Source organism: Borostomias antarcticus (genome assembly GCF_949987555.1).
Source record: "Borostomias antarcticus genome assembly, chromosome: 1".
NCBI lineage: Eukaryota > Metazoa > Chordata > Actinopteri > Stomiiformes > Stomiidae > Borostomias > Borostomias antarcticus.
In genome coordinates this window covers 34,700,529-34,713,206 of record NC_140234.1, presented here as the reverse complement: position 1 = coordinate 34,713,206, position 12,678 = coordinate 34,700,529, and the positions used below count along the sequence as shown (strand labels likewise).

General features: G+C 48.4%; 1 protein-coding gene across 3 annotated transcripts in view; it reads left to right on the top strand.

Moving 5' to 3' along the window:
• The first annotated feature begins 2,481 nt into the window (after positions 1 to 2,481).
• cdon (cell adhesion associated, oncogene regulated) overlaps positions 2,482 to 12,678 on the top strand; it is a 38,333-nt gene continuing 28,136 nt past the window's right edge. For all 3 annotated transcript variants that reach the window (XM_084447986.1, XM_084447987.1, XM_084447984.1), the window contains exon 1: positions 2,482 to 2,796. The gene's annotated coding sequence lies outside the window, so the exon portion shown is untranslated. The remainder of the gene's footprint in view (positions 2,797 to 12,678) is intronic.

Genomic DNA, 12,678 nt, shown 5'->3' with positions numbered 1-12,678 from the left:
TGCTCTCTGTGGACACCCCGCTCTCTGGCCTTTCACATGCGACTGTGTCCAATCACCTCTCTCACCCCCCTCTGTACCCAGAACCTCCGTCTCCTCTTCTGCCCCCCCCACCACCACCACCACCTCTCACCCCTCCCCTCACTGACCCTGCTACTGAGAGAGAGAGAGAGAGAGAGAGAGAGAGACAGAGAGACAGAGAGACAGAGAGACAGAGAGAAAGAAACAGAGAGAGAGAGAAACAGAGAGAGAAAGAGAGAGAGAGAGAGAGAGAGAGAGAGAGAGAGAGAGAGAGAGAGAGAGAGTGGCTAACAAGTAGAAGGCTATTGGTAACTTTAGTGTTCTCTAGCGAGGGAGAATCAAACGTTAGTATTCATTTACTCGGCACACAATACAAACACAAGGACCTTTGGAATGTGGCACAATGAGGATAATGATAGAGGTGGAGAGAGGGAGGAGGGAGAGATGAGTAGAGTAGTGCTGGAGAGAAAGGGAGATAGATAGATAGATAGATAGATAGATAGATAGATAGATAGATAGATAGATAGATAGATAGATAGATAGATAGATAGATAGATAGATAGATAGATAGATAGATAGATAGGTCCGTAGGGCGTGATTAAATCTAAAATATAGCTAGGAGCAAGGCCATGTAGTGCTTTAAAAGTATAGATATGTCTAGTAATACACATATATACATACATACATGCACACCTCCACAACACTGGGAATGTTCAGGGAGAGATGAGCAGCGTCGAGATGGATAAACCAGCAGAGACTCACAGGTGTCCACAGATGAGAAGCTGGATGAATGAGGCGATTCAGAAACTCTACGAAAACACAGTCCTGGAAGGGATGGAAATAAAAAGTAAATAACACAATTATTACGCGGGGCATGTTGACTTTGCCGGCCGTCACGACAGGATGATGTGGACGGGAAACAGTGACAGAGCGAGACAGCTGGCACGTCCGCGTATTTAGTTGACGTACTGAAAACACCCCTAGGCCGGTCCAGCAGCCCCGCCCACCCCTCGCCGGGCACGGACGTCAGAAGGCGCGGCCTTGTTGGGTTTGGCTGGACTACAGGAGGGCCCTCATCTGCCCAGCTCCTCGCCACACCTTCCATAGGAGGCAGCTGTCCGAGGGGGAGGGGCTGCACCTGCCTGTCCCAGCCAGAGCCAGGGTGGGCCCAGCCCGCCCCCAGCCCGCCCCCCCCCCCCTCTCTCCCCCCAGCCTGGCTCCGTACCTCCCTTCCCTCCCCTCCCTGGACCCGGAGCACATGATTACAGTCAGAGATGATGAGGCTGTTTACACACGCCGCCCATGCACACGCATAACAGATGACTGATTCACACTCACCCCTGGCCCTGCCCGATCCCTCTCTCTCCTCCACTCCTCTGCCCTGGTCGTCTCAGAGCGCTCGTTTCCCCCCGGCGCCAGGGGGAAGCAGCCCAGGCCAACCAACATCCAGCCTTCCAACCAACAAGCCGAGTGCCAAAAGCTACCCATGGCTATTAGCTGTTCAAACATACAGTATATAGTTGTAGGTGTGTTGAATAGGGTCTGTGAGAGCTCGCTGGGTCACCCGGCCTGGAACACTGGAGGCCATTGCTACAAACTGCTATGGCTTCTTGCCGGTTGTTTGCGCTGAGGGCTTACTAAAGAAAAGAAAATGTTGTTGATAATTAGGCTATTCTGTAAAAAAAAGAAAAAAAAAGAGTTTTGACAAATCAAATATCTATTATCCACTCATGTTGTTTGTGTATTTTCTGTTTACGTGTGAAATGTGATCTAGTAGAATGAACGCATTATAGACTAAGTTCACAAACTCATAGGCTACTGCTGTAGGCTACAGCGGCCCATCTACACTGCAACACCGGAGGCCCTAGCAATGACTACTCTGTCTTTGCACTGGGGAGAGAAGAACCGACCAGCTCTGTAAAAGTGGTTTAGCAGGATAGTAAATGTTGTTCACTACCACTTAGGCCTACTACAAAGCCGAACACAGGCAGTCAAACTGCAAAAAATATATATTATAGCCAATTTATGCTGATAATATACATTCTACTACATTCTATTAGGATACGTAATAAAATAGGTATTCCAATGTGTTCTATTGTAGAATGTAATGTGTAGAATTTGACGTTCAATCAACTTCTCGGCTACTTTACATAGCCTAAGTGTGATCGGGTAATGCATTGTATGCCTATGGGGTAAGGTATTAGTGTTGTACCTGCAGCTCCGACGGAGGGCGTGGAGAGAGAGCTTTTTCGTTGTTTGATGGTAAAGCTTGTTAACACACTAGCTTTAGGGCTGCCCCCCTCCTCCCACCCCTCTACACACCGCCTCCCCACTCCAGCTCGCTCAACGTATTGAGCAGTGGGGCAGGGAGGGACATTCCTGGTTTGACGATCAGGCTCGGAGCCGCTGCCATGATTTGCTGTGCAATTCGATACTGGGTTCAAGGATGTGTGTGTTGAGAAAGACAGTTGTAGTGTGAGGGTGAGCGAGACGCAGGGAGACGTTGAAAGGTTTCGGGGAGAAAGCGGTGCCACTCTCCCCTTCGGAACTTCAAACTACGGTTACCTCCTCCGCTCGAGTAGACGTGAGCTCCGAACTAGCCTATATTCGCCGCTGGTGTAGAAAACTTGTTTTCCGTCAATACTCGTTTCCCCCCCAGTTGTCCTGCACTTTGAGCCCGTGTCTAATGGAGGGCCCTGTACGGATTTGCCATCATAAGAATGCGCTTTTCTTCTAGTTCATCCGGCCGGTCGGCGCTTTTCCCCTCCTGCGAGAGAGGTAAGAACTGGGAGAGAGTGCGAGGGGTGCCGCTTGGGTTTCAGAGTTGTTGGAAAGACTTCGGTACGCAAGAGAATGGTCCGTTGTATGGGGTGAAAATACATTTACGTATAGACCTACAGTTAACAATCATTGTTGACTATATTGTATTTAAAACATATTTTTAAAACTCTGTTATGTCATGTCTAAACTTTCTAAAAACTAAACACGCGAAGCTCAATGAGCTTGCCTTTTCGCTCCAAGTATAGGGGGGCGCTCCTGGACGGAGCAAAATATGAAAACATATCTAAAATATGAAAACATTCTAGTTGCCCGTTCTACTGCTACATACGTCTACTGTATAACTTAGACCAATGTGTTGACTCTTAGACAAGTATTTTGAACATACCTACATTGTCCACTTTCTTAAGGACTGAAAATAACCCTACCTGGTCTTAAAAAGAAAAATCTTACTGGAAATTGATATTTTGAAAACAAATGACCTGCGTCGAAAAGCTGGACACATTGTTTTCTGATTGTTATTAGAGGCTTATTTGCGGCCTACATTTAATTGACTGAACACAGTAATTTAATCAGAAAACAGTATCACTACAGATGTTCACATTTTCATTTTATATACAGTAGGGTACTTTTATATACATTCGAATAAGCTTCGTTGCATTACAGTAGGCTTATAAACAAACGTAGATTAACTTTCTTTGAGATCATTTTAAAATGTCACAAAGCTTGTACAGTAGGATATTCTCTCCATGCATTTGCTGGGAGCTCCTGGTTGTTTTCTTTTAATAGCTTTAAATGATTACTCTGATTGATTGATTGATTGATTCATAGATAGGATGACACCTTCAAAAGCTTTCAGATAATTTCAGGGTAAATTAAAACTACAGCCCAGTCGAAAACAGATGGCCTGCAGGCTAGGTTTTGACTGGAAGATGAAAGCACATTTTTAGAAATGTCAAACATGTCCCCTGGTTGACACTCTGGTGTCAGGGTCCTGGGGTGTAAATGGATTGGACCGGGGGCCCCAGATCACTAAGATATTTAAAAAAACACTTTGTTCTGGAGTGATATCTATAGTTATATGGGCTGCTTTAATTGTTTTTTTCCAAAGAATTTCCCTTGGGGGTGAATAAAGCTGCTATCTATCTATCTATCTATCTATCTACCTATCTATCTATCTATCTATCTATCTATCTATCTATCTATCTATCTATCTATCTATCTATCTGTCTGTCTGTCTGTCTGTCTGTCTGTCTGTCTATCTATCTATCTATCTATCTATCTATCTATCTATCTATCTATCTATCTATCTATCTATCTATCCATTTCTGTTGAACATACACATTTATTCTCTCTCATGTAAAGAACCAGATATGGTTTTGATGGCCAATTCATTTTCATATTGCTTGCTTGACTTAGAGATTGACATAATAAGTCATAATATTATTATGACTACTGTTATGAATTGTATTTTTATTATTAGTATTCTTATTATGTTTAATGTTAGTAGTGAGTAGTGGTAGTGGTGGTGTTGTTGTTAGTAGTAGTAGTAGTAGTGGTAGTAGTAGTAGTAGTGGTAGTAGTAGTAGTAGTAGTGGTAGTAGTAGTAGTAGTGGTAGTAGTAGTAGTAGTAGTAGTAGTAGTAGTAGTAGTAGTAGTAGTAGTGGTAGTAGTGGTAGTAGTAGTAGTAGTAGTAGTAGTAGTAATAATAGTAGTAGTAGTAGTAATAGTAGTAAGAGCAGCATTAATACAAGCTGTTACAAAAGTTGTAATAATAGCAATAGATGGCAAATGATAACAGTATTTCTTAAACTATCATCTACAGTATCTATTCTGTGTGTATTATTCCCTTAAAGCAGATGTGTTGAGATGCAGGGGACAGGGTTTTCCCTGGAGTGTGTGTGATGACATGTGTCAGGGTCACACTGGGCTTGGGAGATAGACTGAAAAGGAGAAGGATACTGATGCACGTGAGTGTCTATTGTCTGATCAGGCAGCATCAAAGCGCTCCGTTCCCTCTCTCTCTCCCTCTCTTTCTCTCTCTCTCTCTCTCTCTCTGATCTCTCTGCTTCTTAGAAGCAACTTGTATTTTAGCATTGCAGGAAATACCAAGGGGAGAGTATTTCCAATGTAGGATCATATTTACACATATTATATGTATCTAATCATTTTGCCAAGTCAGGTTATTTATTTTCAATGTTAATAAGAAATAAACAGGAATTATTTTGTCAGTTGTGTGAGTTACATTATTTAAAATCATCTAAATCTATAGGATCGTTTGTGCGACTGCTTCAAATATGCACATACCTTTATTTTTGATTTTGTGTCATCAACTTTACTTTGCAGTTATAAGAAGGCCTGGTCTGCGTAAATGCCTTCAAGACAGTCTGTGACTTGTCAGTACATTACTTCAGCATACAGTTGACGAAACATTTGGACATAGCAGAAGACATTATCTTTATCTTTTATGTTGGAGCACACAGGAATGTTGGCCCTGGCCTCCCTGTAACCCTCACACTCCACGGGCTTCAATCAGGTCTGCATGGAGGAAGGAGCTCAACCAATGAATGAAAGCGTCTCACCAGAGCGCGTATTGAACAGGTTGACTCTAATCTAGGTGGGTGTCACTGTTGGATTTTTCATCCAGCCGGATGTCTTATCTTGTCTGGATTAACTTTTCATAGTTGTCATATGTTACTCAACCTTGTGTGATAACCCTCCAGTCCTCCCTTCACTGCACTGCGGCAGTTCACAGCGGAGCTGGTTCAGCCTGTGAGCTCAGGCAGAATCAGGGGAGTTTGTTCTTGGAAGACGGTTGCTATTATGTGTAATAAAACATCTATGGGAAATGGCTCAAACGAGGATGAAGAGGTTGATAAATACCTTTACTGTTTCAAACTCCTTTAAAAAAAAAAAAATATATATATATATATATATACACATATACATATATATTCAGTTTTCTGCGGAGTAATGTTTCAACCATATCATCGGCGTTTCACAGGAACTTGAGTTACATAGAGGCGGCACTCAGAAAACGGAACACTTTAGAAGTTCTAGAGAAGAAAGTGTGGAGTCCCTCGCGAAGGGCGTGACACAGAGCCCGAGGACACACATGGCTGCCTCCAAATAAAACACATTCAAGTTCAAACAGTTGCTCCAGCATTGTTTGGTCTGTGGGGGACAAGAAGACACTTCCGATGACTTCCAGTCCTTTTCACCGCGGCCTCCAGTATTACACTGATCCCTTGATGGGATCTGAGAGCCGTCCTGTTGCTTTTGTGCTCAAGTCTCCAAGAGTCTCTCTCTTTCTGATTAGTAACATATATGGGTACATCAAGTATTTTGGGTGCCATATCATTGACTGTGTGTATGTGTTTCTGTGTTAGTTTGTGTTTGTTTGTGTGTGTGCGTGCGTGTGTGTGTGCATGTGTGTTTGTGTATGTGCATGCGTGTGCGTGTGTTTGTGTGCATGTGTGTGTGCATGTGTGAATGGCGTCACCGGAACCCCCCTCCTGACGCCCTACTTTTATAATCAAAGCAGGTTTCTGTTGTGATTTGTTGGGAAATTAATAAACCATTAGAGTCCCGGCTTCTATCATATAGGCCGGAGCAAAACACAGCTATGCCATTAAGTGTGCTAGAATAATGTTTGGCCGATTAGAGCACAGGCTAATGATGAACACATGTGGCTGTTGGAGAGGTATGTTAAGTGGGCAATTTGAATGTAAGCACGTGTAATGATACAAGCCCCCGCTCTCATAATGGGCCTCTTGATTATTCTGACGCAGTATTAGTAATCAACCCCCCCCCCCCCCCCCCACCCAACTCCCCCCCAGCCTGGGCAGATTAGCCGAGCGGAGGGCTGGAGTGGAATTAGCACTCTACAAAATGAGCTTGATCGGTACTGTTTTACAGATGCTGATGTCACGGCGACAGGGTTGATGGCGGCGGCGGCGATGTGCAGTAGGAGAGCGGAGTCCGGCGGCATGGGCCGATGAGGGTCGGACACACGTTTTGGCCGAGGTCACGGCGGAAAACAGGAGTTTTGTCAGAATGGCTCCGTGATGGAGGGAGAGAGTTAAACACAAGTGAAGAATATGAAAGTGGGTGTGCTTGAACTAGAGAGAGAGAGAGAGAGAGAGAGAGAGAGAGAGAGAAGGACAGAGAGAGAGGGTGTGTCCAGACGGGTAAGAGAGTGGTCTCTCGGTGTTATTTTAGGAGTCTCTCTTCCCTCTGCCACCCAGATGTGGGTGCAGGCTGCAAACCTCAGCTCTGGGCTGTACTGGATGAAAGTAAGTTCAACAGCTAAATCACAATGTGGTTCGCTTGTTTATTTGGGTTTGGGCTCTGATCTGCAATATTATTGCTGTAAAGCATCAGCTGTTGGCTGAGGCCAAGTTTCTGAAAATACTTACTCATAAAAAAGTGGAAAATGTCCTGAATTTAGAATATTCATCCCCTCCTCATATTATTTTGGGAAAGGATGTTTTTAATCTGTGGTTCTGGCCTGTGCCACTGGTCATCCAGGTCAGCCTATCTCCCTGGATAGCCGTCCTGTAGCAGCTCAGACACTGAGTCACAGTGTTTTTCCGTTTCCTTGAATGTTGGGCCCTTTTAGAGTTAGAAGTCCAGCTCCCATTAGTCAAGGACAAGTCCAGAGCCCCTGGGCCATTAGGAAGACAGAGGAGCAGTCTGGGCGCACTGCCAAGCAGCCACCAAGATGGACGGTGCCGGTCGGGGGCTGGGGGGTGGGGGGGGGGGCGCTAACTGACAAGGCCCAGCAGCCTGGCCCACTGAGCGGACGAGGGGTACGGCCTGCTCCCTGAGAGAGCTGGACGAGGAGCTTCCTAGATCGCTGTGACGGTAACCGCTCCCTCTGAAAAGGATCATACCACGTTTCTTAACGCATTTCTCGCCCCCCAAAAAAACGAAGCGGCAGACGAACTGGGCGCGTCGAACCGGGGGCGGCGCGTCGAATATCCGAGCCGTGTTGAACCGGTAAGGCATACGCGGTAGCTCCGGGCGTCACAGTTGTTTACGTGAGGCTGTCTTCAGAAACACTCCTTATCTCACTGCAGCACACGGTGTCATTACTTGAACTTATACAAAGCGTGTGTCTTTCTGGGCCTGACCCCCCCTCAGGAAGGTGTTGGGTACATGGCAGGTGATCCAAACAGTCTAGAACACGCCGTCTGTTCTCTCCCAGAGCCGCGCTCCGGTCCCGGGTAACAGATGGGCCAGACGCCGTCTCACATGCACCGTCTCCGAAATGTCAAAGGTGGGGGCTGTGAGTCGGGTGTCTACAAGAGCTTTTCCACGGATTCCTGTATTCGGTTTCAATAATTTCATAACCTTGTCGGACCCTGAAACAGGATAATGCCTTTCAGGAGATTAAGAAATGAAATGAGAAACATCGGGGAAAATTTGTTAAAACAAACAAACAGTTTGGGAGCAGCGGATCCAGATGTTCCCATCAGCCACTGGGTGTGTGGGTCTGCAGCCGCAGAGCGCTTCCTAACGCGCTTCCCAACGGGACTATAGAGAGAGACAGAGAGAGAGAGAGACAGAGAGAGAGAGAGACAGAGAGAGAGAGACAAAGAGAGAGACAGAGAGAGACAAAGAGAGAGACAGAGAGAGGGAGAGAGAACGAGAGAGAGAGGGAGAGAGATAGACAGAGAGAGAGAGAGACAGAGAGAGACAAAGAGAGAGACAGAGAGAGAGAGAGGGAGAGAGAGAGACAGAGAGAGAGAGAGAGGGAGGGAGGGAGGAGGTGGCTGGAGGACTCACTCCCGATCCTGGTCCCTCTGGAGGAAACCTGGTTCTCTCAGCCCTCTGGTTTTATATCCCTCTGGTATTTATGGCTTCATTACTGACAGGTCTTCCAGGCTGGAAATGACATTAAAGCGTGCTGGTAGAGACATAGTAGTCTGGCAGTCGGTGTCGGATTCCTTTGAAGGAATGCTGAATGGAGTAGAATGAAATAAGGGGATACGAACGTAGTTAAACAAACCAATCACGTGTGCGTGTGATTTTTGGCTCGTGCGGCCGAAGTTTATGGGAGCACTTAGTCTGATTGCACTCTCGACCACATTAGTGAGAAAAGAACAACAAAAAAAAGTACAATTCCCCAGGAAGTTGTAGCGCTTTCACCTTCCCGCCAAAAACAGCTATTTATCGTGCAATTACTGAAACTATGCGTGATGAGACCCCTGTTCCCCGGTCTCACAGCTGAGCAGAGCTGAACAGAGACATGAATCTTCACCCTCGGGGGCCGATCCGGGCCTGAACTTCTGAACCGGACTGTCTGACAGCTCCCACGGAAAAAAGGGGTGCTCCTCCGCCTTCCCGGAGTCTAGGAGGGAATTTTTTTGCATCCTCAGCGTCTTCCTGTTTGCAAGATTCATTTGTTTTTCTCTTCCTGAAATCGACCCTCCTAAATTCTGCCCGCCTCCAGTGCAAGGCCCGGGGACTTAGAGAGAGTCTCTCTTTCCCGAAAACGGAGAGCCGACCACAGCTTTCTATTTCAAATGCTGAACCAATAAGTCCCATCTGCCGTGGTGGGGTTTCTGAGCGGCGGAGTGTGTGAGCGGCAGCAGCGGGGCTGGGGAGTGGATCAACCAGACTATATTAAGCCAGGGCTGGTGGCTGGCTGGCCCCGGCACCCCCCCCCCCTCGGCCTGACAAACAGCCTGCCTGTTTGAAGGCCTGTTTTTCTCCCAGAGTGTGAGAGCGTGTGGCTGTCGCAGCCTGCGTCCTCCTCCTCCGTTCCTCCTCCGTTCCTCCCGCCTTGCGGTTGTGGTGCCATTTTGGGCCGGCGACCGCGGGAAGATGCGGCCCCTCTGGCAGCGAGCTGTAACCCACTGTTTGTAAAAGATACTCCAAAGAGAACAGGAATTTAAGAGAGCTGAATTACAGATTTGGTTGGCATAGAGGGGGTTTGCCTGGTATCTTGTTCCTCTGGTAATGTTGGTAAAGATTTGGTTGGTATAGAGGGGGGGGGGGGGTCGCTGGTGGGTGTGCGATACGCTTTTGTGGTACGGTTTGGTTTGAGCGTGTGAGGCGCCCTGACAGCAGCGGGCGGTGGTGCCTCCAGCGCGGCTCCTCTACTATGGCTGTGTTTTGCTGTCGTCATGACACCGTGCTGGCCTTGTCATCTGCCAAAACACTGCTCTCACCTCCAACGCCGCACCGAGAGGTTGGGAGGGAGGGACAGTCGGACGTGATAAACGATTTGACGGAGGTCCAGAAGTGGATTCGCAGAGTTTGTTGAAAGCCGCCACTAAGTTTGTTTTGTTATCACTCTCCGCGCTGCACAACAAGACCGCGGGGTTAGGAGGCGAGACAGATAAACATTTAGACAGCCTAAATAAAGCACCCGGACTCGCGTTTGGACCTGCCTTTGTTTTAATGTCCTCACACGCGTCCATACAAGAGAGATAGTTTGTTTTTTGTTTGGATTTTTGAACAGCTTTGGTGAGGAAGACTAATTTTATCTGAACCCTTAGTGTGTGTTTGTTTACGCTGTGTGGGCTGCGCTGCTCATTCCTCTCCAGAGAGGAGGAGGGGAGGGATGGAGCCTCACATTAATCACCCCCTCTCTCTGTTTATCCTCCTACTGTGAATGAATGGACGTCGCTCACTTACATTCACACTCACTCAATCCATCAGCTTGAGAAATGAAACTGGTGTGTGTATGTGCGTGTGTGTGTGTGTGTGTCAGTGTGGGCTACTTTTTTCATGCTCGTTCACTGTGACACAAAACAGCAGTAGGCATATGCACACATGTTGAACGCCGTCCAATCTAGGAGTTGTTTTTTTCTGTACGGTTGAATGTTTGTGAGAGCTCTTTGTGTGTCTCAGTTTCTGCGCTAGCGTCTGTTTAGAGCATGCTGTCATTTTGTTTTCGTTTTACATGTTTGAAATTGCATTATTTAATATATATGTTTTATCTGGAGAGTGCTTTTGGTTGGCGGCCAGACATCTATCCCTGGGAGAATTAGCAGGACTGTTGTCTACGTCGCCAGAGCTGGTTGCCGTAGAGACGTCAGGAGTGATGGAATCCAGGAGATGTGGGGAGGGGTGAGAGAATGATAGGATGAGGAGGAAGAGGAGGAGGGGGAGGAGGAGGAGGAGGAGGAGGAGGGGGGTGAGATAGGAGCGGAGGAAGAGGAGGAGGAAGGGTGAGAGAATGATTGGAGGGGAGGAGGAGGAGGAGGGGGGGGGGGAGTGGAGGAGGAGGTCATTGCCGTAGTTCACGGCCTAACTGGTGTGTGTAAACCCAGATAGCATCGTGAATAAGCGCAGGCCTTTATAAGTGGACACTTTCAAGACATTTGGCAAACATGTTGTTTTTCTCCTCCGCCATGGCTGCGTTTTTTCCACAGTTTCTCTAATCAAAGTGAGGATTGTGGATCCCTGTCTTCCGCCAGCCCTGCTGTCCTCTCCCTCCTCCCTCTCTCTCCCTCCTCCCTCTCTCTCTCCCTCCTCCCTCTCTCTCTCCCTCCTCTCTCCCCTGTTCTCTGCCCTGTCTCCCTCTCTGTCTCTCTGTCCCAACAATCAGCCTCGCCTCACTGTCCTCACAGACAGACAGGCAGATATACGGACTGATAGACAGGCAAACAGACAAGCAGACAGACATACAGTCAGACAGAGACAGACAGACAGACAGACAGACAGACAGACAGACAGACAGACAGACAGACAGACAGACAGACAGAGACAGACAGACAGACAGACAGACAGACAGACAGACAGACAGACAGACAGACAGACAGACAGACAGACAGGCAAACACCAGAAGTACTTTGTCTGCCCCTGTGGCCTGAAAGGTTGTGAAATCATCCGGAAGGGCCCAGCCTGCGTGCTCTTTGGAGCAGGTCTAGCGGTGGTCTTGTGTGTGTGTGTGTGTGGGTGGGTGTGTGGGTCGGGGGGCTGGGGGTACCCTGGGATCTGTTTCCTGTGTCCAGGCTCGCTATTGAGTTTCGCCCCCGCGGTTAATCCCGCTGTTCAGGACCTTGGGAAACAGCCGCGCTCCCCTGCCGTCACCTGCCCCGCCCACCTGCCCCCCAACACAGATTCCCAGGGGAAAACAAGACATCGCAGAACAATCTCCAATTAAGACGAGTCTTACATACTGTACCGCCATTCAACCCCCCCCCCTCTCTCTTTCTCTCTCTCTCTCTCTCTCTCCCCCCCTCTCTCTCTCTCTCTCTCTCCCCCTCTTTCTCTCTCTCTCCCAGCCTCCCAGCCTCTGCTCTGTTTGTGTCCTGGGCCCGAGGAGCCTGGGGCTGGAATTAGTATGGTCTCCCAGGTCCGGGCCCTGGCACTCGGGGGAGGCGGGCTGGGGGCGGGGGCGGGTGTGTGTGTCCTTGGTAAACAGTGCATTGTGGGATGTGCCTGTCTGTCTGATCCCCAGGGGCCTCTCTGCTCTGCCTCGCTCATTCCTGCACGGGGTTTCTGACCCCCGCGTCTCCATGGCAGCGTGCGGCCTGGGACCGGCTCTCCTCCTCCTCCTCCTCACCTCTTCCTCCTCACCTCCTCAACTCCTCACCTCCTCCTTAACTCCTTCTCTCCTCCTCCTCTCCTCCTCACCTCTTCCTCCTCACCTCCTCAACTCCTCACCTCCTCCTTAACTCCTTCTCTCCTCCTCCTCTCCTCCTCACCTCCTCACCTCCTCCTCCTCTCCTCACCTTCTCCTCACCTCCTCAACACCTCATCCTCCTCCTCCTCAGCCTCTCCTCACTCTCTCCTCCTCACCACTTCCTCTTCACCACCTCCTCCTCCTCATCCCTCACCCCATCCTCACCACCGCCTCCTCCCCCTATTCTCCTCACCTCCTCATCACCACCTCCTCCTTACCTCCGCCTGACCACCTCCTCC